The sequence below is a fragment of the Sorex araneus genome, chromosome 2 (assembly GCF_027595985.1).
Source record: "Sorex araneus isolate mSorAra2 chromosome 2, mSorAra2.pri, whole genome shotgun sequence".
In the NCBI taxonomy this organism is placed as follows: Eukaryota; Metazoa; Chordata; class Mammalia; order Eulipotyphla; family Soricidae; genus Sorex; species Sorex araneus.
This window is the reverse complement of record NC_073303.1, coordinates 80,877,966-80,903,441: the sequence shown is the minus strand read 5'-3', so window position 1 is coordinate 80,903,441 and position 25,476 is coordinate 80,877,966.

Sequence of the window (25,476 nt, the reverse complement as noted above, 5' to 3'; positions counted from 1 at the left end):
CAGATCGGGACTGGGCCTCTTCCTCCCAGATCCCCGTTTTACAGTAGCTAGACAGTCACACCCAGAAAATTCTCCCTTTGGGTGAACCTGGCAAGCTACCAAGAGCTTCCTGCCTGCACGGGAGAGCCTAGCAAGCTTCCTGTGGCATATTAATTTGCCAAATACAGTAACAATGATGGGTCTCATTCTCTTGACCCTGAAAGAGCCTCTAATATGGCAACTTTCAGAAGGACGAGTAAAGAGAGGCTGCTAAAATCTCAGGGCTATAGGATGAATGGAGACATTACTGGGCCTGCTCAAGCAAATCGACGATTAATGGGATTATAGTGATAGTGATATAAAATAAATAGTATATAAAATAAAATGATAATGTATACTGTCAGGTGCTTGCTATAGGCCAGGAGCAATTCTATAGAAGACAGGAAAAATACTTCAATCAGAAGCCTTTAAACAGATTCAGGCAAGCTGAGATCAGCTCAGGGTGCTTGAGAGACTGGTGAACAGGGTAGTTTAGAGCCCACTTGTTCGTCCAGCCCAGGTCTATGAATTACTAGATGTGTGACTGAGAATGTCATGTCATCTCTCTGTAGTTAAGTCCCTTCAGCTGTTAAATGGGACTAATAATAGGATGTGCCTCATGGAGTGACTGGAATGAGGATTAAATGAGTCAATGTATGTAAAGTCCTTCTATAACACAGTCAGCACACTATAAGTGCTAGTTCTCAACTTGTGAACTGTGGCAGGGACTGGAAATAAATGCCAGAGCCTCAAGAAATGTTAAATGTTGGCAACAAAAAGATGCAAGAGATGGAGGTAGACAAAGAAATCAAATGAATCTCATCACTCTCTTGGGTTGTGGCATAAATATTCAATATAGGGGTAGAGTAATTGGGATGGGAAAATGAAAATCACGGAGGAGAAAGAGAGGTTTGGGAGTAAATCATTGGGCGATATTCAAGTAGAATTATCTAACCAGCATCTGTAAATAGGAATATAGGCACTGAAGAGAACTTTGGTCAGGGTTAGAGATGTGGAATTGCAACCCAGAAGTTGAAGCCATACTTTTGTCATGTTCTCAGAGGAAGCAGGATGTGAGAGAAGTGGACTGGTGAGGTGCTGAGGAAAGGCAGGATTTAGGGGGGAGGAAGATATTTAAAAGGTAGTTTATGAGTGAAAAAGTTTATGAGAGAAAAGAAAGAATACTGTCATGAGGCAAGATGAAGTTTACTGAGGAAATGAGCAATCAGAAAAATTAAATGCTACACAGAAGTATTAGACTACAAAGATTTAGAGATAGTCATTGGTTTGACCTCATGGACTGCAAATGACTGTCAATCAGGGTGCAGTTAGCAAAATAGGAACTGCACTAGTTATTTAGCTTTTATATTTTGTTTGTCCAGTTTTGGGTTTTGGGCTATATCCAGCAGTACTCGGGAATAACTCCAAGACTGGTGCTCAGGGGTCACCCTAGGCAGTGCCCAGAGAACTATGTGGTGCCAGAAATAGAACCTGAGCCTCCTGTGTGCAAAGCATGTACTCATCCCACTGAGCTATGTCCCCAGGTCCACACTAGTTTTTAAATAGAGGAATGTTAATCTAAGCAATTGCATAACAGGCTGAAAAGATGAAAAATTGAAAGGAAGTAATAAAGCCCAGGAACAATGGATGGAGGCAGAGGAGGGAGCCACTGAAACCCTCATCCTTGGAGGTGAGGCCCATGGGCCTGGGCTATCTAAGAAGCTGCAGATGTAGGAAGGAGGGTGCTGCCCAGCAGGGCTGATACCCTGGGGCAGAGAAGTCCTCAGGGAGCTGGAACTCAGGGGACAGGATCCAGCTCAGCTGAAATTGTGTCTCAGCACCACCAGAGTAGTGCTGGGATTCTAAAGAAGGTCTGAGGGTCTAGGGGTGCTTGTAGAAGCTGGAGATTGGAAGCAACTACAAATGGAACAGAGGAGAGGGGATGTTGCTAGGGAGATGATGAAGATGAGCAAGGAAATGGGGAAAGGGAAATCTGTCTCCCTTCCCCGTGCCTGCCAATCTCCCTCTCTGTCAGATCTCTTCGAGATTCAGTGAAAACCAGATGACAGTGGAGAAAAGCTGTTTGCAGATTTCTGATCTGAGGAACCCAGTGCTCTATCTTGAAAGGTGGTTTGGTTCATTGAGGCTGAGTGATTGTGTTATAATCAGCACAGTGATCCTCAAGAGTACTAAGCTAATCATTGCAGGGTAAATCATCTAGCAACAGGTAGAGAAGCTGAAGTCAGGATAGTGAGTAAATAGGGAGCATTTTCTAAAAGAGCTCTGGTATTAAAGAAAGAAGAAAGTATCGCTGTAGGAGGGGCAGATGCGGTTTTCAGGAGGAGTATTTTATTACTAAGAAAGAGGATTCTATTGGGGGAGTACATTGGGCTAAAATGACTGTGCTAAGGGCTTACTCCAGGCTCTGTGCTCAGAAGTCACTCCTGGAAATGCTCGGGGGATCATATGTGATCCTGGGGATCAGTTGCATGCAAAGCAAGAATCTTAAGGCCCCTTTCTTATCTCTTCATTGCCCTATCTAAAATTTTAACCCATTTCCCCCACTTTAAATCCCCTTTATATTTGTCCTTAGAGACTCTCACCTTATATCTCTCTTACTTAATTATTGGAATTATTGATGTCTATTTACAAAGACAGAGACACTTATCTGTTTTGTTTGCAATTGTAATTCAGTTAAAACAATACCTGGAACAAAGCAGGCACTCAAATATTTTATGTATATGTAAATGAATGCAATCCCTGTGCAAGTGAAACAGAAAACAGGATATATACTTCAATGATGATTCAGAAACATCTCCTGGGCATTATTAAGATTGTAGGTAATACTGAAAAAAGAATATTAAGAAATATGAATGAAAGAATACAAAGGAAATTATTCTATCATAAAAACATGTAATGTTTAAAGAAATAAATCAAGTAATGTCTTCCAGTTAACAAAAGAATGAATATGCCCACTCTCGGTCTTCAACTGTGCTTTTCCCTATAGACATCTCATCTTTACTCGAATCCCTTGGAGCCCCACAGCTCACAGCATTCTTTCTGCTCCCCAATCCAGGATTCAGTATCTTCATCTGGTCAAGGTCATGAGCTCCAGTGCCTTGGCCCCTCGGGAAGTGGCATTCGAGGGCCTGGGCCCATTGATGCAGCTCCCTTGCATCTGACACATGTAGATGTTTTTGAAGCTTCATCAGAGCTGACTTTGATGGACAGCAGGAGGCCTCCAGGCAGCAGGCTGCCAGTACTGACAGCCCAAATGGGGTAGGAGTGCTTGGGGTCAAATCACCATCTGTCAGGTGTAGGAGAGACCTAAGAGTTCTTTGTGGATGCAAAGGATGAAAATCAGCAAAAATTGTGTGTGTATGTGTGTGTGTGTGTGTATGTGTGCCTGTGTGTGTCTGTGCTGTGTTGTGCTGTGCTCTGGACATTTCCTGTAAACAAATTGTTTATTCCTACTTAAGCAAGGCTAAATTCAGTGTACTCAACACATGTGCATGTATGTATTCAGACATATCATATAGAAATGTACAGATGATTCATTCCATAATTAAAAGAAGAAAAACACAGGGAGGTAGTTGAAAGTGTGTGCATAAACACACACACATATACATACACACACAACAGCAAAACTTGTCCTCAGTCAGGGAGCTTGGGGGAAATAATTAAAATAATAAACAAATAAATGAGGCTACCATTTTATCTGAAATTATTTAATTCAGGTTCTACTTTCAGTCCTCCCAGTTTTTAAGAGCTATTTGCTATTATCAATGCTTTTGTTATTGTTCATTTGGGGGCCACACCAGGCAGTGCTTAGGTGTGGACCAGGCCATACTCTTTCCTCAGTGTACTTGGCCTTACTTCTGGCTCTGAACTCACGGTTCTTTCTTGATGGGCTTGGGGAACCATAAGTAGTGCTGGAAAGTAAACCGGGCAAATATGGGCAAGGCTGCCTACTGTACTATCACACCTGCCCCACACATTTTCTTTTTTATCATAATTTTAATTTTTTTAATTCAAATTTTAATTTGAATGAATTTCTGGGGTAATAAATTTCTCCACAAAGTTTTGTTCTTTCTAGTGTTTACTATTTAAAAAAATTCAATATGGGGGCCAAAAAGATAGGACAGTGGGTAGAACGCTTGCCTTGCACGTGGACAACACAGGTTTAATCCACGGCACCTCATATGGTCCCCTGAACCTCCCCAGGAGTGACCCAGAAATAAGACTTAAGCACATCTATATATGGCTCAAAAAATAAAAAAATATTTAAAAAATTTAATATGTTGGGAGCAGCTTTTCTTAATCAGAAGAAATATATCTGAATGGAATGGTAATGGTTTTACTAAAATTCATATTGAATCTGTTGAATTGAGATAGTGGAAAGACTGGGAACCAAGTGATATAGAGCCCAACCTTTTCTTTTTACTATTATTACATGTGATTTTGTGCAATTACTTTTGTATGAGTCTTAGTTTTCTTGTTTATAGTTTGAAGGTTGAAAGTCATAAAATGAAAACATCACAAATACACTAGATGGATGATCCACATCCATCTATATTCCCTCTTAAGAACTTTTAAGATTTTATTTTTAAGATTAAACTTTTAAACTCTGAAAACTCATTGCAGATGCAGGACATCAACATAGTTCCAAGAATAGAAAACAAGGTGAGGTAGTGACTCATCAAGCAGGATGGAAGAAGCCACAGGACATAGTTACAAAGAAAGTATTACAGCCATCTGTCTATTGATCTTTGAGACACTTGGGTAGATAACATCCCAAAAAACCTCACTAGGCAGTAGAATAAAAAGATGAAGAAAAAAATGAGAGAAAGAGTAAAACATTGTAGAGGATCCACTCAAGAGGCCCCAAATCTAATCAATAGGAGTGGCAGAGAAATTAAAGTGGAAGATGTCATCAAAGAAACAGCAGAAATTATTTTCCAATGTTACAGGATATGAGTGGACCAGAGATGTCATTCAATGGGCTGAGAGCATGTTTTGCCTCTGAAGTTCTGGGTCCCCACAGGTGATAATCCCCAAACCAAGCCAAATCAAACCAAACCAAACAAAAACAAAATTAAACCAAACTAAACTCAAGGCTGTGAATGGATAAATTAAGAAAACAGGCAAGTCCTCAACACTATGAGTTATCTAGGTCATATACATGCATTGACAGGTGCTTACAGTTTTTTTTTAATTTTTAAAATTTTATTGAATCACCATGAAATAGTTACAAGCTTTCATGTTTGGGTTACAATCTCACAGTGATCAAACACCCATCCCTCCACCAGTGCACATTCCCCACCACCAATATCCCGGGTATACCCCCCCTTTCCCACCCTCCCTCTGCCTCTATGGCAGTCAATATTCCACACACTCTCTCTCTACTTTGGGGCATTATAGCTTGCAACACAGACACTGAGAGATCATCATGTTTGGTCCATTATCTACTTTCGGCATGCATCGCCCATCCCAACTGGTTCCTCCAGCCATCATTTTCTTCGTGATCCCTTCTCTATTCCATCTGCCTTCTCCCCTCTGCTCATGAAGCAGTATTCCAGCTATGGGGCAATCCCCCTGGCCCTTGTATCTACCCTCCTTGTGTGTCAGCCTCATGTGATGTTATTTTATACTCCGCAAATGAGTGCAGTCCCTCTATGTCTATCCCTCTCTTTCTGACTCATTTCACTTAGCATGATACTCTCCATGCTTATCCATTTATAAGCAAATTTCATGACTTCATCTCTCCTAACAGCTGCATAGTATTCTATTGTGTAGATGTACCAAAGTTTCTTTAAACAGTCATCTGTTTTAGGGCACTCTGGTTGTTTCCATATTTTGGCTATTGTGAACAGTGCTACAATGAATATATAGGTACAGATGTCATTTCTACTGTGCTCTTTTGCATCCTCAGGATATATTACCAGAGGTGGTATTGCGGGGTCATATGGAAGCTCAATTTCAGTTTTTGAAGGACTGTCCATATTGTTTTCCAGAAAGGCTGGACCAGTCGGCATTCCCACCAACAGTGAAGGAGCTTCCCTTTTCCCCCACATCCACGCCAGCACTGTTTGCTTTTGTTCTTTTGAATGTGTGCCAGTCTCTGTGGTGTGAGATGATATCTCATTGTTGTTTTGATTTATGTGCTTACAGTTTTACATTTTTTACATATAAGAAATGGAATAGATTGAGAATCATTAACAAAGAAAAGAGAAATTTACAAGATATCTATAAAAAGAACCACAGCCAGCATCAGATTGATTGTACATTATCAGCTACACTTGTAGAATCCAAGAAGACTGTGGAATAAAGACCTTCAAAGTGTTTAAATGACTATCCATCTTGAATTATTCCACACTCAATCAAAATTGAAGGTAGGAAAATTAATGTTTAGAAAGTCATAAAATGAAAACTCTCATCCCACATCCTCAGTCAATATTACTCTGAAAATCTCTGTTCTTTGAAGTGCCTTCCTTGATGTTTAAGCCCCCTCCTGGGTCAGAGAATTAGGAGTTGGGAGTACCAAGAACCAAACCCAAATCTTGTTCTGCATAGGAGAACATATTTTTTTGAAATTTCTGAAGAGATCCTATACTGTCTGGATCTGGCCAAGGCTGACAAGACCCTCCTAAAGGGGAAGGCTAGCGTGGATCTGGACCCATAAAAATCCCAGTACCATTTTTCTCCTCCCTGGTCATCTTTTGCTATAAATCCTGCGCACACAATAAGTTATGAGATCCCCCAAGAAGTTCTGAGATACATGCTATGTGGTTGTCTTGAGTTTCTTGGCGGAACTGGTTCCAGAAAGCCATACTAATACACAAATTGCCCCTCTTGCCTACTGATGCATTCCTTTCAAAGAATAGAAAGTAAGATGGAGCTGCCAGAATGAATCTGACGTGATGGTTTTAAATGACTCTCAAACATCAAACACAGAAGTTCAGGATTCTGAACTGTCAAGGGTAAAAAGCATTACCTTGTCTTGAGCCATATGTGTGAGACTGCATGTCAGTTTTTGCCTGACTGTTTTATGGTGCTACCTTGAATGTTTTGTTCCCAAGGGCAATCAAGAAGTGGCAGTAAGCACCCTTTACTCTCATGATCCTGACTGACAATTCTCTACTGCTAGGGAAGAAATTGTTTTCCCAGGTCAGTTAAGCCATGACTGATGAAGGTCAGACATTTCTTATGCCAATGAGCCTGCTCTTCTCATTATTCCAATAGTCCTCGTAGCTTATGACATGAGTAAAAGTCAGGGAATAGTTAACGTTAAACTAATCACTTCCTAAGTAGGCAGCAACTATAGGATAAAAACATCAAGAGAATACAGAGTTGGACAATGGACTATTATGTGTTTTTATGATTAAAGTATTATCAGGAAATTCAACATAATGAAAAAACTATTCTTCATATTTTATTGCATAAAAATATGGAATATGGACTGCATATGTGGCCAGGGGTAATGAACTATAGCAACAACTCTTGAGGGAGTTATTGGAAACTAATAATCATCAGTGGCTGTATGATGGATGTTGCAGCATTTTAAGTACTGTTATATCTGGCATATGATATGTAATATACACATAGGAGGTGATGAACTGTAGTTAATAGTAGTGTATTGCATATTTGTTTTAGTTTTTATTGAAGTCATGTTGGTTTACAAAACTGTGTATGTTTTAGGAGTACCTCTTCAAATATATGCTACCACACCATGCCCATTACAGTCCACTAGACCTCTTCTATCCTGTTCTCTTCCCCTCTTTCTTTTGGTCTGTTTTTATTTGGGCTTATATGTTCCTTTGCTTTGCTTTTTAGTATTCCTTATGTGAGTGGAACAATATAGTACTAGTCTTTCTCCTTCTTACTTATTTCAATTCAGATCAATCCCTAAAGTTCCATGCATATTGTCATAAAAGGCAAGCTATCATAATTTTTCAGCTAAGTAGTTATTCTACACACATCTTCTTTATATAATCATCCACTGATAGCATTTAGCACTTAGGTTGCTATCATATCTTCATTATTGTTAACAGTATTGTATGCAATGAGACTGTGTATAGTATTGTATGTAATAATGAATTTAGGGTTGTATGTGTGTTGTGTATGTGGGTTGTATGTGTGTTGTGTATGTGTGTGTGTGTATGTGTGTGTGTAACTTAGGGGAGGTACAGTGAGTTGAGCCACACCCTGCGGGCACTTTGGACTACTCTTGGGCTCTGCTCACGAGTGACCCCCATCAGTGTTGGAGGATGGCACCTGGTATCAAATCTAACCCACTTGGTTGCACAGTAAGGCAGGTGTCAACTCTGTATTATCTCTATCGGTCCTATTTTTAGCTCTTGGAGAAAATTTCATACTGTTTTCCATGGAAGCTGAACCAATTTATACTCTAAAAGTATATAAAGGTTCCCACTTCTTTAAACCTTTTCCAATATTTATTGTTTGAATTTTTTAAAGGCAGATCATTCTTATAGGTTAGAGGCAATATCTCACTGTGATATTGATTTGTGTTTCCCTAATAATAAGTAAAAATGAACAGATTTTCATGTACATGTAGGCATCTGTAGGTCTTTTTCATAAATGGATCATCTGCCAATTTTTAAAATCGGGTATTTATTTATTGCTATTTTGTAAAATCATTTTATATCTGTCAATTAAACTCTTGTCAGACAAACCCTTGTCAGACAAATTTATTTTACTGTGCTAGATCTTTTATGCTTGATGAAACCTAATTCGTATATTTTTGCTTTTGTTTCTGTTGCCTTTGTAGTCAAGTCCCCAAATATATAATGTCAAGGATCATATACCCTAGTTTTCTTCCTGTATATTTTATGGATTCAGGTCTTACATCCAAGTCTTTATCCTCATGCAGGTAAACACGGTCTATTGATTTTTAAGCTTTTATAAACTCTCCTATGAAAGATAAATGTGGGGTTAGAGAGACAGGCATAGGTTAAGGTGCATGCATGCCTTGCATGTAAGCAACCATGGTTCAATCCCAGGCACTAAATGGTTCCCCAAACATCACTGGGAACAGCCCTGGAGACTGCCAAGCTAGAGTTGGAAAGTATCTGGAGTGGACCCAGGGCCCCCTGAAAACCCTTTGGAAGTTCCGTTCCTCCAGAAAAGGCATGCAATTATGAAAGAATATTTAAGTGTCATCAACTTTCCTAACACAGATAAAATTCAAATGATAGAAACTGGGAAGTGAGAAGCAATAAGGAAGTGTGAAGAGAAGAATGGGAGTGTTAATGACCTCATCTTTCAAAGTATGAAGTCAAGGAATGAGTCAAAAATATATTATTTCTCATGACTAATTTAGAAATAAAATTGTGTGTTTTGTTAAAGTCAAAGTTATCCCATGAGGAAACTAAAAATAGGGATAAGACCATAGTGGGAAGATGAATAGGTAGATTGTAGGTACAATGAAATAAACACACAGATCAGAGCAGTAGGTACTAGATAATATAAAAAAAATCTTTCAAGATAATATTTTCTAGAAGTTGGTATTTGAATTCCATCAGGGTAGGAAAGTGTTGGTTTTAATAATAAATAGTTCAGCAGAACGAGAAAGAGAGAGTACAACAGGTAAAGCACTTGCATTGAAACCCTGGTTTGGTCCCTAGTCCTTCCTATGGTGCCCTAAATCAAAGCAGATGTAATCCCTGAGCACAGAGAGAGGAGTCAACCCTGAACACAGCTGGGTGTGCCCCCAGGACCCCAGACCCATTGTATTTTATATTAAAATTGCACACTGGGAACAGGAAGCTAGCTCTAAGGGATGGAGCATGTGTTTGCATTCTCAAGGCTCTGAATTCAATTTCTGGTACTTCATGGATACCCCCCACCACCACATTTGACCCCAGCGGGGTGTAAGACTGGTGGCTTCAGTACCATAGCCAAGCAGCATTGCATTGCCAGACTGGAGCACTCGACTGGGAGTGCATTGAGAACTCCTCTGCCCTTCACTGCTGCACAGGACAATTCTAACTTAATAAAATTATAAGCAGGAATCTCCTTGACCAAAACAAAATTTCAAACATAGAACTAAGAATCATGGTTGATAAGATGACTTCTACTCTTACTTTCATCTGTAAAATTCCTGGGAAGTTTTCTGAAAATCTAATGAGGAGACACCCTGGTATTTTTATCTGTCAGCAGACTCTGATCAGAAGGAAAGCTATGCCACTGGGAATCTCCTGAACACTATTTTGATAAATGTCAAAATTTTACTCCTGACCTTATTTTATCTTCTTAACAACTTGACAAAGCAATTACTATAATCATCTGCATTTTCAAGATGAGCTTTCATAAGACTAAATTAATTATCTTGAATGACATGAGCTTTAAATTGCTAGAATGCCATTGCATGCCAGACCTTATCATTCTACATCATTCCCCCTTCCATCATATTATGCTTCTCAATACACCAAAATAGAAAAGATAACAAATTATTTGCCCAAGAGTCAATCTCCAAGTGAGATGTTTATACAAATATATTGACCCGAGATAATAAGCTATCTCTGACAGCAATCTGATGAAGGAGGGTGACAAATTATAGGTTTCTTTTCTACTTCGGACTCCTATCAATACACTTTACCTAGGCTCATCATCAAACACTCATCAAAGGCTCTAGGAAACCCCATCCTAAATGACCAGTGCAACATCCAAAGGCATTGACAGATCATTTGTATTCCTCAACTGCAGCATTCACTCTTAGGCTTGACTTACCTTCATTCCTTTCCTCTTTTAAAATTTTTTTTAAAATTTATTTTTAAATTGAATCACAGTAGATACAAAGTTACAAAGCTGTTCATGATTGAGTTTCAGCCATATAAAGTTCCAATACCCACTTTTTCAACAGTGTACATTTTCCTACCATCAATGTCCTCAGTTTCCCCCCCCCCACTGTAGGACACCCGCTCCTCCCCCCACCTGCCTTTATGGCAGGCACCTCTCTCTCTCTCTCTCCCCCCGCTCTCTATTTCTCTCTTTCTTTCAGTTTCTCTCTTTCTCTCTCTCTCTCTCTCTCTCTCTCCTTTTTGCTCTTATGGTTGCAATACATATACTGAAAGATTATCAGGTAGATCCCTTTACATTCTTGACATTTTCTTTTCACTTTCATTCTTGACAACCAACAGTACCCAGGGATCACTCCTGACAGGGCTCAGGAAATCAGATGGGATGCCTCAGATTAAAACAGGCTCAGCCACATTCAAGTCAAGTGCCTTACTAGCTGCACTATAGCTCTGGCTCCATTCTTGACATCTTTTGCAAGACCTAAGCTATGGTGAGATACTCCTGAATTTCTTCTCATTCTTCAGACAGGCAGCTCTCAGAAATGAGCATCTCCAGGCATATTCTGGGTGAGATGCAATTTGTGCCTGAGAGAGTCCTTCAAAATTCCTGTCTTCAACTGGAATGTTGGGCCCCTTGTGCTACCTGCTCAAGATTCTTGCTTGGTATAATACTGAAGTTTCTAAGGAGGTCCATGTCCTGTTCATGTATATGAAAATAGAAAAAAAAAACTTTGTATCTATAAAAGTTCCATAGGAAACCGGGGAGTTTATCTCAATGCCTCCTGAAAGTATGATTTATTCCAAATGACTCTCTCAAATGGGACACTGTAACCTCATAACAACTTTGAAACATCATTATGGTTGGTCTGATCTCACCTAGCTCCTCCTCCTTCTTGTTCTAAGTCTTTTCTTTACTCTTCCACACACTTAACTGCCCAGAGATGTATTCTGAGGTTCTTTTAGCTAGGTCAGATCTTTCTCTCCAGGTCTTCTCCTCTTTTCCCTTTTCCCTGAGTCACACTTAGAAGTCAGGCTAGGTAAACTAATAATGAATGACACCAGATGCTGTGTATCCATGTATTGTCTCTTCCAATTACATATTTGTATCTTGCAGGAAGCTTGAGGACCTAAATCAAAGGGTGTGGCAGATGGAGGAACATGTGGGCCCTGTGGCAGGTACCCTGCAGTTGCCACTCTGCAGCGAATAACTCAGAATTTCTCAACTAATCCCAAAGAGTCTATACCTGATGTCATTCAAACACAGTGCCAGACCAATACTGGGGCATGCTATAAATGACATAGGTCACTCAGAAGACCAACTCTCAACTGTATTTTTTAATAGTAAAATATTTTTCTCTTAGCCCCTACATATTTCTAATAGTACATTTTGCTTTTATTTTATTTTATTTTATTTTATAATCAGGTCTCATTGATATATAAAGACCAAAATTATCAAAATTATGAGATTTGGTAAAATAAACTTAGAATATCAACTATGATCATCCAAAAGAAATAGACATTCAAGTTTCTTTGCATGATGAAGAGATAGTACAGGGTTAAGATACTTTGCATCAAGCCAACCTTGGTTCAATCTCCAGCACTGTATTATGGTCTCCTGAGCACCCAGCCAGGAGTGCCCCTCCCCCCAAGAATACTGGGAATGACCTGAGAACAAAAACACAAAACAAAATAACAACCAAGTTTCCTTGAAAAGTGAGCTTATAATTCATTAATGTTTTTAAAAACATTTTTAAAAGCAAATGAATACCCTAATAGGTTCAAATCAAGAAAACAAAAAAGTCAAAGGTAGAAAAATAAGTATGTGGAAAAGATCAATTTACATATGACTTTTATAGATTCTACTTTCATATTAGATTCATGAGACTATATGAAATGGGAACTACAATGTTTTAAATAAACACAGACTACATCTCTTAGTAACTCGGATATATGTAGCCTAAATTTCTTGAATGGATATGCAATAAACTATTTATAACATCTTCTCTGTCCTACTTAACTTATGACTAATCCTAAACAATTAGAGAGTCAGATGGCCGAGTATTTAAAGAAGCAAACATCCCAAATAAACAGAGTCATTTCTACCTGAAATCTGGAGCCTTAAGTCCCTTTAGATACATGGTTAAGGGACTACTTAGAAAAAGATATAATGAGAAGTTGCAAAAGGAATCCTATGGAATCTGCAGTCTGAAAGTAAGAGAAAATGAAGGTTCCTTAAAATGCAGATAGCCTGATTGTTTGGTAAGAGCAAGTAAGATTTCCCGGGCACTTCTAACAGCATCAGAATGTAACTTTCAGATTTCTATACAGCTCACAGAATTCTTTTGCATGGACCCTTTTCTTGGAAATGTGGCAAATAAAATCCTTTATCCACTATTAGTTTTATATGATACCTCCATAACTAAAATATCTTAATTCTGTTTCCAACCAAGATAAATTTTTTATAAAGCAAATCTGGGTTCTGCATCCAAAGCCTAAATTATTTCACTAACACTTAAAAATATTTTCTCAACATTCTAAAGCAGTGCTCAACATTGGCCTGATATATATAGAGAGCCTCCTTTGTGGAATAACAAGATTATTTTTATCACTTTCCAATTCTCAAAATTCTGACCTGTCACCAAAGAACTTCTAAAAATATCAGAATGATAATGATCCTTCGTCATTCCCCTTCTCGCTTATGGCTGCATTACTAGAGTTGGATTTTTATTTGTTTTCTAAGGGTTCTCTATGGTCACAGTGCTTATCTTTTCATTGCTTAAAGAAGATGTGGGAAAAAACAGCTATCTTGAGAAAGTAACAGGGTTGTTTTTCTCACCTTTCAAAACAAGGAGTGTTTTTTATAAAACATTCAGTTCAATCTATTTTGTGTCTATGTTTTAAATCTGATATTTTGAGTCGGTAGTATATTGGAATAAATTATGAAAAAGAAAGGCTGAAAAGCATTCTGTTTTTCTACTACAGTGATTCAATCCTATAGCAGCATTATAGAGTACCTACTATATGGCAGGAATATAAAGATGAATGAGGACTGGAGCAATAGCACAGAGGGTAGGGCATTGCACGTGGCAGACTCGGGTTCAATTCCTTTGTCCCTCTCGGAGAGCCCGGCAAGCTACCGAGAGTATTGACAGTATCGAGCCAGCGTGGCAGAGCCTGGCAAGCTACCCGTGTGTATTGGATATGCCAAAAACAGTAACAATAAGTCTCTCAATGAGAGACGTTACTGGTGCCCGCTCAAACAAATCTATGAGCAATGGGATGACAGTGACAGTGATAAAGATGAATAAAACATGCTTTGCTCATGAGCCAGAGAGATAGTACAGCAGGTAGGGTGCTTGCCTTGCATGTGGCCAATCCAGGTTCCATACCATCCCAAAGAGACTATACCTGATGGCATTCAAACACAGTGCCATACCAATCCTGGGGCATGCTATAAATGACATAGGTCACTCAGAAGACCAACCAAGTCCCCAGAGTATTGCCAGGAGTAATTTCTAAGTGAAGAGCCAGGAGTAACCCCTGAGCATCACTGAGTGTGGCCCCCAAACTAAAACAAAACAAAACAAAATCCAACAACAAAAAACAACACTTTGCTTCAAATAGCCCAAAGTTTTCCAAGACAGAGTTCAACCAAAAAATAACAATTCACTATGATAGAGCTGTACACTTATGGTTGTCTGTAGGAACATACAAGAATTACAATACCAAGAAAGGAGTAACAATACTGAAAGCAGAATCAGAGAGGAAATGCAATGAAATGAAGTTAATAAAATTTTAGGGCCAGATGTCAATAATATTTGTTGCTTGAAAATTGTGCCTCAGTCTTGATATCTCAGTTTAAAAAGTGGTTCTAGACAGTTGTTAGAAGCATCTGTTTTGGAGTCAAATTAAGGATATATCATTGTAGTAGGTAGGTTCTCTATCATTTATTCATGGAAATATATTTTTGGTGAGTCCTTTGCATATTGTGGGGGTAGATGCATCTTCTCATGGTCTTGTAGAAGTCATGAATACAAGGAAAATTCCAACTCTAGATGCTTAATATGGACAGTGCTCATTACTCTTATTACACTAAATATTATCTTCAAACTGAGCAGGATTTATTAATTGCATTATCAACTGTTTTTCCTTGCTTTAACTATAAGGCTAGGGGAGGCTAAAATAAGGATTTTTCAAATATGGATAAAACATGGAGAAGAGAAAACCCTTATTCCAGGGGCAGAATGCTAGGCTAGAGGAGAGGAAAGAAAATCCATAAAAGGTTGTTTTCAATGGGAAACAGTGATTAATTCTAGGAACAACGGCACTCATAAAATAATGGTACCTTCATGGTAAAGTTTATTGAACATAATTAACCATGTTAGCAGGTGTAAGAGAATAAAGAGGTTCTGTTCCATGTTTGGGGGGAAATGGACTAAAATGGACAGTGGTAATATCAGGAAAGTACTTCAGGTGGAGTTCTCAAAGTGATGGGGGTGGGGGGAAGCAAGAAAAGGCAGGGCTCTGAAATTCCAAGAAAAGACCAGAGGTCCCAGTGTTCCTCTTACAAACTCCCAGGCTGCTTTCAGAACTTCCCAGCACCCTGGTCTTCTAGATTCTAGGTTCTAGGTTCTACCCTGTTCTAACATTTCCCAGATTTCACATCAAAAGTGGATAATTTCTTTTCTCCTTCCTTCTTGTTGGCTTCCCTCTTTGCTGACAGAGAGCTTTCAAGTCTTCCCAGTCCTTCAAAGCATATCACAGCCCTTATTTTGCTTTCTAACTCCCAAAATTTAGTTTTAAACTCTCATTGCCTCTCACTTTTTCCACTTCCTATAGGTTCATGCATTTTAAATTCTTTCACTTTAAATTCCTGAATGGAAGCAAATAAATGTATTCAATCTTTGGTTTCTTTCTCAGTAATATTTTATTATTGTGTACTAGTACTCTATATAATGGTAAATAATGACACCAATACATTGCTTAGAAATTTTAAGACAATCCATAAAAAGTCTGGTAGAAACAGGAAAGGTCACTCTGTCTAAGCTCTCATCAGATGTTTAATTCAAGAAACTCCTGATCCTGTCTGACAAAAATGTAATTTTTAAGTGAAAATGAGTAAATCTGTTGTAGTACTTTACTTGCAAATCAATACCATATTTAATTATAACAATAGTTGTCACTTACAGTGCACTTTCCCTGTGCCCCATCCTATGCTAAGACTTAAGCCTACCAATCATTCTTTGAGGGTGGCACTGTTAATATCATGTCCTCCCCTTTTCAGCATACACATAGAATATTTTCTTCTTCAAGGAAACTGAGGTATAGTTCAAGTTAACTCACTTCTCAATGGCATGCAGTTTATATAATAGGCAGAGCCTATGTTTTCTCAGATTTCAAAACTGATCCTCTTAACTGTGATGAGTTCCAGAGTTAAGATGATATGACTTAGAGGTGTGGCCAAGATATACACTGGGTGCAACCTGTCTTTTATCACTGCCTACACTTAGGATCATTAGCACTGGCCCACAACAGTTCCAGGCTCACTTCTGTTTGCAATTCTAATTGGTTTGTCTTTTAAATTGACATAATCTCAGAAAACAAACAAACAAAAAAGATCAATTAGTTTGGATCAAACATCAGAGGAAACTTTGTCATTTAAAATACTTTAAAAATATTTTAAACTAAATCACCATGAGATAAACAATTGCAAAGTTGTCTATGACTAGGTTTCAGTCATTCAATGTTCCCCATCACCAGTGTACATTTCCCACCACTAATACCACTAATGTCCCCAATTTCCCTCCAAACACTTCTCTCTCTCTCTCTCTCTCTCTCTCTCTCTCTCTCTCTCTCTCTCTCTCTCTCTCTCCTTTCAGTCATTGTGATTTGCAGTACAGGTACTGAAAGGTTTTCATCCCTTTACTTACTTTTAGCCCCTAATCCTTGACCAGAGTATTTAAAAGACATTAAAGACATTTCTAAGTAAACTATTAAATGAATTGCATTTTCATGAGCTATTGTGTTTCAAATCATTATTGTTTACATATTGACTATAGAGTGTTGACCAAATCAATGATTTTGAGTCTGATATTTTGACTAAAACATTATTTGGAATTTGATGCCCTTTTTTTAAAGTAAGATATATTTCACCTGTCAAGAATTTTAGTGACTCAGGGTACATGATTAAATTAGACAGATATAGCAGAAATTACCCAGAATTTCAAGTAAGAAGGCCCTGGGTTAAATCAAAGCTTGAAATTTGAACAACTCACCTAACTCCTCAGAACCACAATTTTAGGATCTGTAAGAAAGAGACCCTAGCACATAAGAGAATTTGAGAGCAGTTAAAACAGGTGTAAGTTTTTGGTGCAAAATTAAAACTTAATAAAAGACCTTTTTTCTAGCTTGTTCTGGGATTCTCAAAGTGTTGAAGAAATACTTTCTGAATAAACCAGAGAATAAGAGGAAGGCATTCACTATAAGTATAAATAAAGAGAAGAGCTTGAATATTTCATATCTTTCTAATGCATTTCCATAATTTTCAGGGTTGGCACACTAATTCTGACAATCTGGTAATCATAAAGATGCAAAACTCAAAATTTTCAGCTCATTTACTGTTCATGATATACAAAGTGTGTGGCATGCAACGATGCTTGTGACTTTCTTCACTTCCACAACAGCTAAATGTAAACCCAGCCTAGCAACACTCTGGGCAGTCACAATGCAGAACATAGCAGCATTTTCTCTTGGGTTTGCTATGAATGTCTTCTAAGGATAATCAACACTGTGAGAGAGCAGTCATCTAGATAAATACTATAGTCCCCTAATGTCCAAAGTCTATTAGGAGCAAGTTTAAAACACACAGGAAAAAAAAAACAACTCTGAAAGATTTTCCACTTAGGTCTTCCGATATCAAAACTTCAGGAGAAAGGGGAGACATTTTTACTCTCCTGACTACTTGAAAGTCATGAATTAGACTTGCTATGGCAGCTTTAGTGTCCCACAAAAATAAATGGCTAGGTTAAATTCAAAGAAGCACCCATCTACAGATGCTTCAAGTGGTCCTGAGAGGCATATATACCAAGAGTGACTTAACATAAGTAATTCTCCCAGAGCCATTCAGATTGGAATTCATGCTATTCAGTCAATCTCACAGTGAATGTCGAATATGGCTCAACATCCTGCATACATGGAGAAATGAGGACATGCAGCAAAATACATTCTGAATTACCTTATTTCTTTCCTGATTATCACCAAGTTGTCCTTATGCTAGGCACTTGTGCATCTCAGGAAAGCAGTCTTTCTGACAGACTTCTTCAGGAAGTAGGTCCCCCAGATGGTTCAATGAATGGGGTCTTTACTCGACAGAGATCTTTGAGAAATGATGTCAGTCTCAGTTCTGTTGCTGATGGGCTATTACAAGCATGTTCCTGAATTTCTCTAAGTCTCTGCTTGTTGTTTTTTTTTTTTTGGTGGTGAGGCATGGAGGAGGGGGTGGTGGTGGTTAGGTCATGTCTGGTGATGCTAAGGCCTTGCTTCTGACTCTGTGCTCAGTGATCACTCCTAGCGAAGTTAGGGGAGCAGATGGGCTGCCAGGGATTGAACTTGGATCGTCCGTGTACAAGACAAACACCTTACCACTGTACTATCACTTTGGCCCTGCTTGTTTTAATTTAAAATTTAATAGGAACTGTCACTGTCATCTCGTTGCTCATCGATTTGCTCGGGCAGGCACCAGTAACGTCTCCATTGTGAGACTTGTTGTTACTGTTCTTGGCATATCAAATATGACATGGTTAGCTTGCCAGATTCTGCTGAGCGGGTGAGAGATACTCTCAGTAGCTTGCCGGGTTCTCCGAGAAGGGTGGAGGAATCGAACCCAGGTTGCCTGCATGCAAGGCAAACGCCCTACCCACTGTGCTATTGCTCCAGCCTTAATAGGAACAAAGGGCTAAACTATCTCTCTGAACCCTTATAATACTAAATATTTCCAATATGGCTATAAATATGACAGAAATGAGAGGAGGTTATAGAAACATATCACTAATTCCATAACAGTTAATGCCACAATGAAATATTTCTTATTCTTTTGTGGCGTGTTTGATAGGACTCTAAGCTATAGGCTGGGGTTTCTATCTGAGTGGCTCTTAGCAAACAAAAAGATGGGATCTGTGGCCTATTAGCTGGAGAGATGTTTTTCTCACAATCTAAATAACTTTGACACTTAGTGCCACAGCCTGACAAATTTCTCTCTCTTTCTCTATCAATTTCAAGCAGTGGTTACGCTACATTGAGAGTTAAACCATTCTGATGTGAAGACATCTCTTCTGTTTCATCAGTCTAAAAAGCTGTCAGTGCCAGTTTACTTATTAGTAACCAATCTGCTCACTCAGACAGTGCCTCACAGTGTCAGATCAAGTGAAAACGCTGCTTTCTGAGAACAGAGGAGCAAACACAGCTGAGAATACAACGGAGCTAGAGAGGCTTGCGGAAAGCCCTAAATGCTGAGAAAAGAAAAAGTGTGGCTGCCCACTTCACCCCAGCAAAGTGCTATTCAAACCCAAAGACACTTTCCTAATAAGTGATATGAACCTGGGAAACATTTTCTTTTTCCTTTTATAAATTTTAATTAATTAATTAATTATTAATTTTTACAAAGCTGTTTATGATTGAATTTTAGTCATACAGTGTTCCAACACACATCCCTCCACCAGTGTACATTTGGGAAACATTTTCAACGTCTATTTCAAAGGAAATGCTTAGATCAAGCCTTGGCCTATGCTGGCCTTTCCCCCTTTATCAGGCATTTCTTGGAATCAGCATCATCTACTCCAAGGAGACTGTCAATCTGACAAAACAACCATCCAACCCTATTTCTTCTCCTCCATTGTCTGGGAAATACACTGAATACCACTGTGCAACCTAATTTACAGGGCAAGGAAGACTAGAAGCTTAGTTTGCATCCTCCAAAGAGTCTAAAGTCCTGAATAAATTGCCCTCAGGGAGGACTGGAGCCCTTGTACAGAGTCTAGGATGTTTGTCTTGCAAAAGGCTGACCTGGCATCCCACAGTGTCCCCCAAGCATTGCCAGGAGGAATTCCTAAGTGCAGAGCCAGTAATCCCTGTGCATCTCTGGGTGTGACCCCCCAAATAAGAAAAATTAATTGACCTCAGGGAAACCTGTTGAGGGTGACCTGTCAACAGAAGAACTAGATCCCCAGGAGAGGACTGGAAAATATCACAGCTATTAAAGCTCATGCTAGATTCACCACAGCCTTCCAGCATTGCCCAGTGAGATCCTGGACCTCCTTCCAAGTATTATGATAGGTCCTGGAAGCCCCCAGCCTCCAGGATGGCCCAAGTATCCCCAATAGAGCAGGACCATTCAGCACAGCATCCTCAGATCTTTGCAACGACCCACTTTGCTGAGAATTTTCCATGGTCCCTGAACTTTCTGCAGTAAAGGAAATAAAACAAGGAGGACACCCTAAAGAAAAAGTTTCCACATAGTTCCACATCAAGATCCTAGGAGGTATCACATGGGAATGGACAGGAAAGAACAAATATCAATAGTGTAGCCTTGCTATTTTGGTGGTGGTGGTATGCCAGAGGTCAAATCCAGGTCTCATTGAGTCACACGCCAAGCCATTGCCTCGGAAACTGAAAGCACCCATAAACCATCAGTCAGATCAAAAAACAAAACAAAACAAAATTATCAGCAATCTTTCCTCTCAGCCCTTCTCGTCCTTTTTCCCCAAGAAAAATTATCTGGGTTTACAACAGCATAAACAAATTTTGTTGGATTTGTACCATATAACACTGAAAATCATATGAGGTATTAATTTATGTACTGATGTTATTTCTCTCACCTTTGTTTCTGGTTGTACTCTGATTTAGGGTTTATACTTTGATATTTGTGCCTTTCTGTGTATATATTCTCTTGATGTAAAAGATAAAAAATAAAACACTGGCCAAAGAGATGATACAGTGGGTAAGGCATGTGGCTTGCGCTCAGCTGACCCAGGTTCAGTTCTCCAGCACAAATATGGTCCCTTGAGCACTGTCAGGAGTGATCCCTGAGCAAATTGCAAAGAGTAAGCCCTAAGCACTGCTAGATGTGGCCCAAAGTCTAAATTGTTTCTTATTGCTCTCCCTATCAGGTTTATTACTATGAATATCCCACATTGTATCCATTCTGCTATTATTTACATCTTGGTAGCTTCTAGTTGGTGACTATTTCAAATAGTGTTGCTGCAAATATATTGATGTATTTTTGTGATAAACATTTGTGCAGTTTTCCCCTTTTTAGCAATATTTTCCCTCACGGTACATAGATACATATCTGGATATCTGGTTTTCAGTCCTCATTTTAGAAATCTCGGTAAGATTATATGTTGATCATATTTAGGAATATATTAGAAAAAAGTTGATGATCTGACATTCGTATCATCTAACTACAATTTTTTTTTTTTGCTTTTTGGGTCACACCCGGCAATGCACAGGAATTACTCCTGGCTCTGCACTCAGGAATTACCCCTGGCGGTGCTCAGGGGACCATATGGGGTGCTGGGAATTGAACCCGGGTCAGCCGCGTGCAAGGAAAACGCCCTACCCGCTGTGCTATTGCTCCAGTTCCTAACTACAATATTTTGCCTATTTGTTCTCTAAAATCAAGTTGCTCTGACTATGAGTCTGCCGGGGCCAGATTCTCTCCACTGTAGCATCTCAGTGTTCTCAGCTAATAAACGATTCCTGTCTCCTGGTGACAGCTTGGAATCACCTCAGCCATGCTGTCTATTTTCAGCTCCTATGAAATACTTTCTTTTTCTCAACACTGCTTTTCACCAGTATCAATTGTTTTCTCTCTCAAATTCCTTGGTGACTTTTTTTTCCCTTGGTGACTTTTAAATTAAAATATAAACTAACTACCTCTATCTAGTAATCTATTTTCAAAATGTTGTATGGCATTATGGGAGGGAACAACCTCTTTGTTCTCTCAGAAAAGTCCTGTATTTTATATTTTAACATGGAAATCACATTCAGAAAATTCAGAACTACAGAGATAGCTTTTCTGTATGTGTGGTAAGGGTAAGGGAGTAATGAAACTTTTAAAAAATAATTATTTGGGGTTCATCAAGACATAGAAGGGATGAATTATTATCAATTTAGCAGAAAGCACAGGTGACACTATGTCATTTCAGGCTGGGTAATAAATGTCCATGCAGCTCTGATCTGGTTTTTTTGAAATGCTTAACTTTAGGATGCTCCATCCCAGAATCTAATCACCATGCTCTCGGAACCCCATGCCATTTGGAGACACCACATAAAGGTACTTTAAGTCAACAGTGCCAACAGAGCCCAGACTGAGTTATCTCAGCCCTTATAGATTGAACTGCACATTCACAGAAAATATGCTGAAGTCTAACCCTTAGTACACAGAGTATTATGCTACTGGGAAGAGTCACTACAGATGCAATTAGTTAAGAGGTTACCATATTGTGGATGCTTAACAGATGTTAACAAAAGAGAGTACCATCTGAGGACACAGATTACAGACACGAGGGAGATGGTCATGTCAAGATAGAGCCAGAGGGGCTGGAGTGATAGCACAGTAGGTGGGGCATTTGTCTTGCAAGTGGTTGACCCGGGTTCGATTCCCAGCATCCCATATGGTCCCCTGAGCACCGCCATGGGTAATTCCTGAGTTCAGAGCCAGGAGTGACCCCTATGCATTGCTGGGTGTGACCCAAAAAGCAAAAACAACAACAACAAAAAAGATAGAGCCAGAGTTTGAAGTGATTCTACCACACATCAAGGATAGCCTGGAGCTTTTAAAAATTGGAAAATACAAGAATAAATTCTTGTTAGAGATTTTAGAAGAAGCTTGGTTCTACCAACACTTTGGTTTTAGACTTCTAGACTCCAGTACTGTAAAAGAAAACATCTCTGTTGCTTTTACCACACAGGAAGTAGTATTTTATCACAGCAACCCTGGGAAACTAAAACACCTGGTAAAGTGTCCCCCCAAAAAATAATTAGTGGCAAAGCACTTAGTGATGACAGTCTTATGGCAGTCCAATCTTCCTAGAGATGACTGTTATACATTATCAAACCATCCTGACTGCCTCTGATTACTACCCCACAGAATACATGCTCTTTTAAAATAAATTTGAGTATGTTTTCCCATAACACTAGCAAGTGGAGTAGTAACCATCAGCATTTTAGATACGATGATCATAGAACCAGGTGCCTCAGACTATGACACCAAAGTCAGAGCAGTGATCTCTGCTCTGAAAGTGTATTGAGCAGCAGAGGTGTTGCCGGCAGAAAAGAGAAACTCGGTGGTGTGCCATGCAGGAAGCATGGGCAGTAAGTCAGGCAAGAATTAACTAAGCCAAGCAATGCAGTAAGAATTTCACATGGATTATGGAAGCCAATCCTTCCAACAACCCAATGAACTAGGACAATTTTTATAAACATTTATAAATGAAGATACCAAGGCACTAAAAGATTAAGAAACCTATTCAGAGTCACACAAGATTCTGTAAAGTATAGGTTTACACATCAGCACTAATTAAAACTTTTACCATTCATTGAAAAGAATGGATATAATGAATGGATATAATGAAGCCAGTTTCTAATAGAGGAAAGTAGTCCCAGTGTAAATTTACTAACCCAGTGAATCTTTCTTGAGTACCACACACTATGACTATGTCATTTAGGAGAATACCTAATTATTAGCCTTAAGGATTCAGATATGTGAACACATTTTTTTCTTTTTATTTCAAAAGAAAAGATTGTCATTCAGAAAAAGAAAAGGGAGGAGCAAACACACACACAAAGGAGCAATGGAGTTCCTTAATTGAAGAAAGAAAAGAAAGTTGAAGTCAAATGTAGTTAAAGTTCTTAACTGGGAAATCCAGTGTTCAGGACAATTGAGAACTGGCATGTAAATTCAGCTGTGCTTCAGTCCTGGGAACCTGAATGATGTCCTACATATACTCAGTATGGTCAAGGCACCTGACTAGGTCAGAAAACGTTCATGATCATACTTGGGAGAGTTCACTCTGTGCTTGCATTTCCCCCTCATTCAAAACAGAACATTCAAGCTTCCAAGAGAAAGGGAAGAGGAATAAGGGCAGAGAGAACACCTCCTGTGGAGAATGGTATTCTGCTCCCTGATGCTTTGCCACAGCCCGGCTACCACACTCCCTCAGAGCGGTCACAGGGCAGATGGCTGAGAAGCAAATTCCAAATTCAGGGGGCGGGGGATCCCTGTCATACCCACGCAAATGGTGAAGATGTTACAGTATTCTGAAAAACTGGCAGAAATGGGTCAAAGAAGCTCCTGAAACCTTAGGTCACCTCCCGGTTTTCATCCTCTCAGCCTAGTCACGACTACTTTAACCTTTTCTTCAGGTGGAATGATCCTTCAACAACTTAAAATAGTTTCAAAAATGTTTCACATTAAAAAAAGGTCAAGGTTCCATGAAACTGGCTCACCCGTTCTGTGAGCTAAGATGAGAACTTTGATTTTTATTTCTGATACATTTCTCTTACTGCTGAGAGAGAGAGAAAGAGAGAGAGAGAGAGAGAGAGAAAGAGAGAGAGAGAGAGAGAAGTTTGGGGCATGTTCATTGGATATGGAGAATCCAGCACTACCACAGCCCTTTCACCACATCCAGTGCCAACAACTGGCCTTTGAAGGATGGAGAATAAACCCACTAAAAGTGAAACAGTTTTCTTTGTTTTTGCTTATGAAGTAACAATTCATTACCTACTGGTTACATAAAGGCTATGCTTACATACATACATATATATATGTACATATATGTATATATATATATATATATATGGACTGGAGCAATAGCACAGAGGGTAGGGCATTGCACGCGGCAGACTCGGGTTCAATTTCTTTGTCCCTCTCGGAGAGCCTGGCAAGCTACCGAGAGCATCCCTCCCCCATGGCAGAGCCTAGCAAGCTACCCGTGGCATGTTTGATATGCCAAAAACAGTAACAAGTCTCACAAAGGAGACATTACTGGTGCTGCTCGAGCAAATTGATGAACAATGGGAAGACAGTGCTACAGTGTGACATACATACATAGAATAAAGCATCCAGCACTACTTTTTTATTGTTGCTCATGCCAGAGGTGTTCTAGTCTTTGTGTTTAAGGGTCACTCCTAGTGAGGTTCAGAGGACTATATGGGGTACCAGGGATCCAACTCAAGTCTGTCACATGAAAGACAAGTGCCCTATTGGTCAGGCCCCAGTACATACTTTATTTTTTATTATTATTAAAACACTGTGATTGGGGTCTAGAATCACAGTGGGTGGGGGGCTTCCCCTTGCACATGGTCAACCCAGGTTGATTCCTGGCATCCCATGTTGTCCCCTAAGTGTGCTAGGAGTGATCCCTGAGTACAGAGCCAGGAGTAAGCCCTGAACAGAGCTGGGTGTGCTCCCAAGACAAAAATTTTAAAAATAACACTATGATTTACAAAGTTACTCAGTATTTAGCATACTAAATTTCAGACCCACCACCAAGTCAACTTCCCTCTACCAGCATTTCCATGTATGACAGGTAGGGGGAAAGAATGGAATATACTCAGGCAATGAAGGGCCTGAAAGATAGGA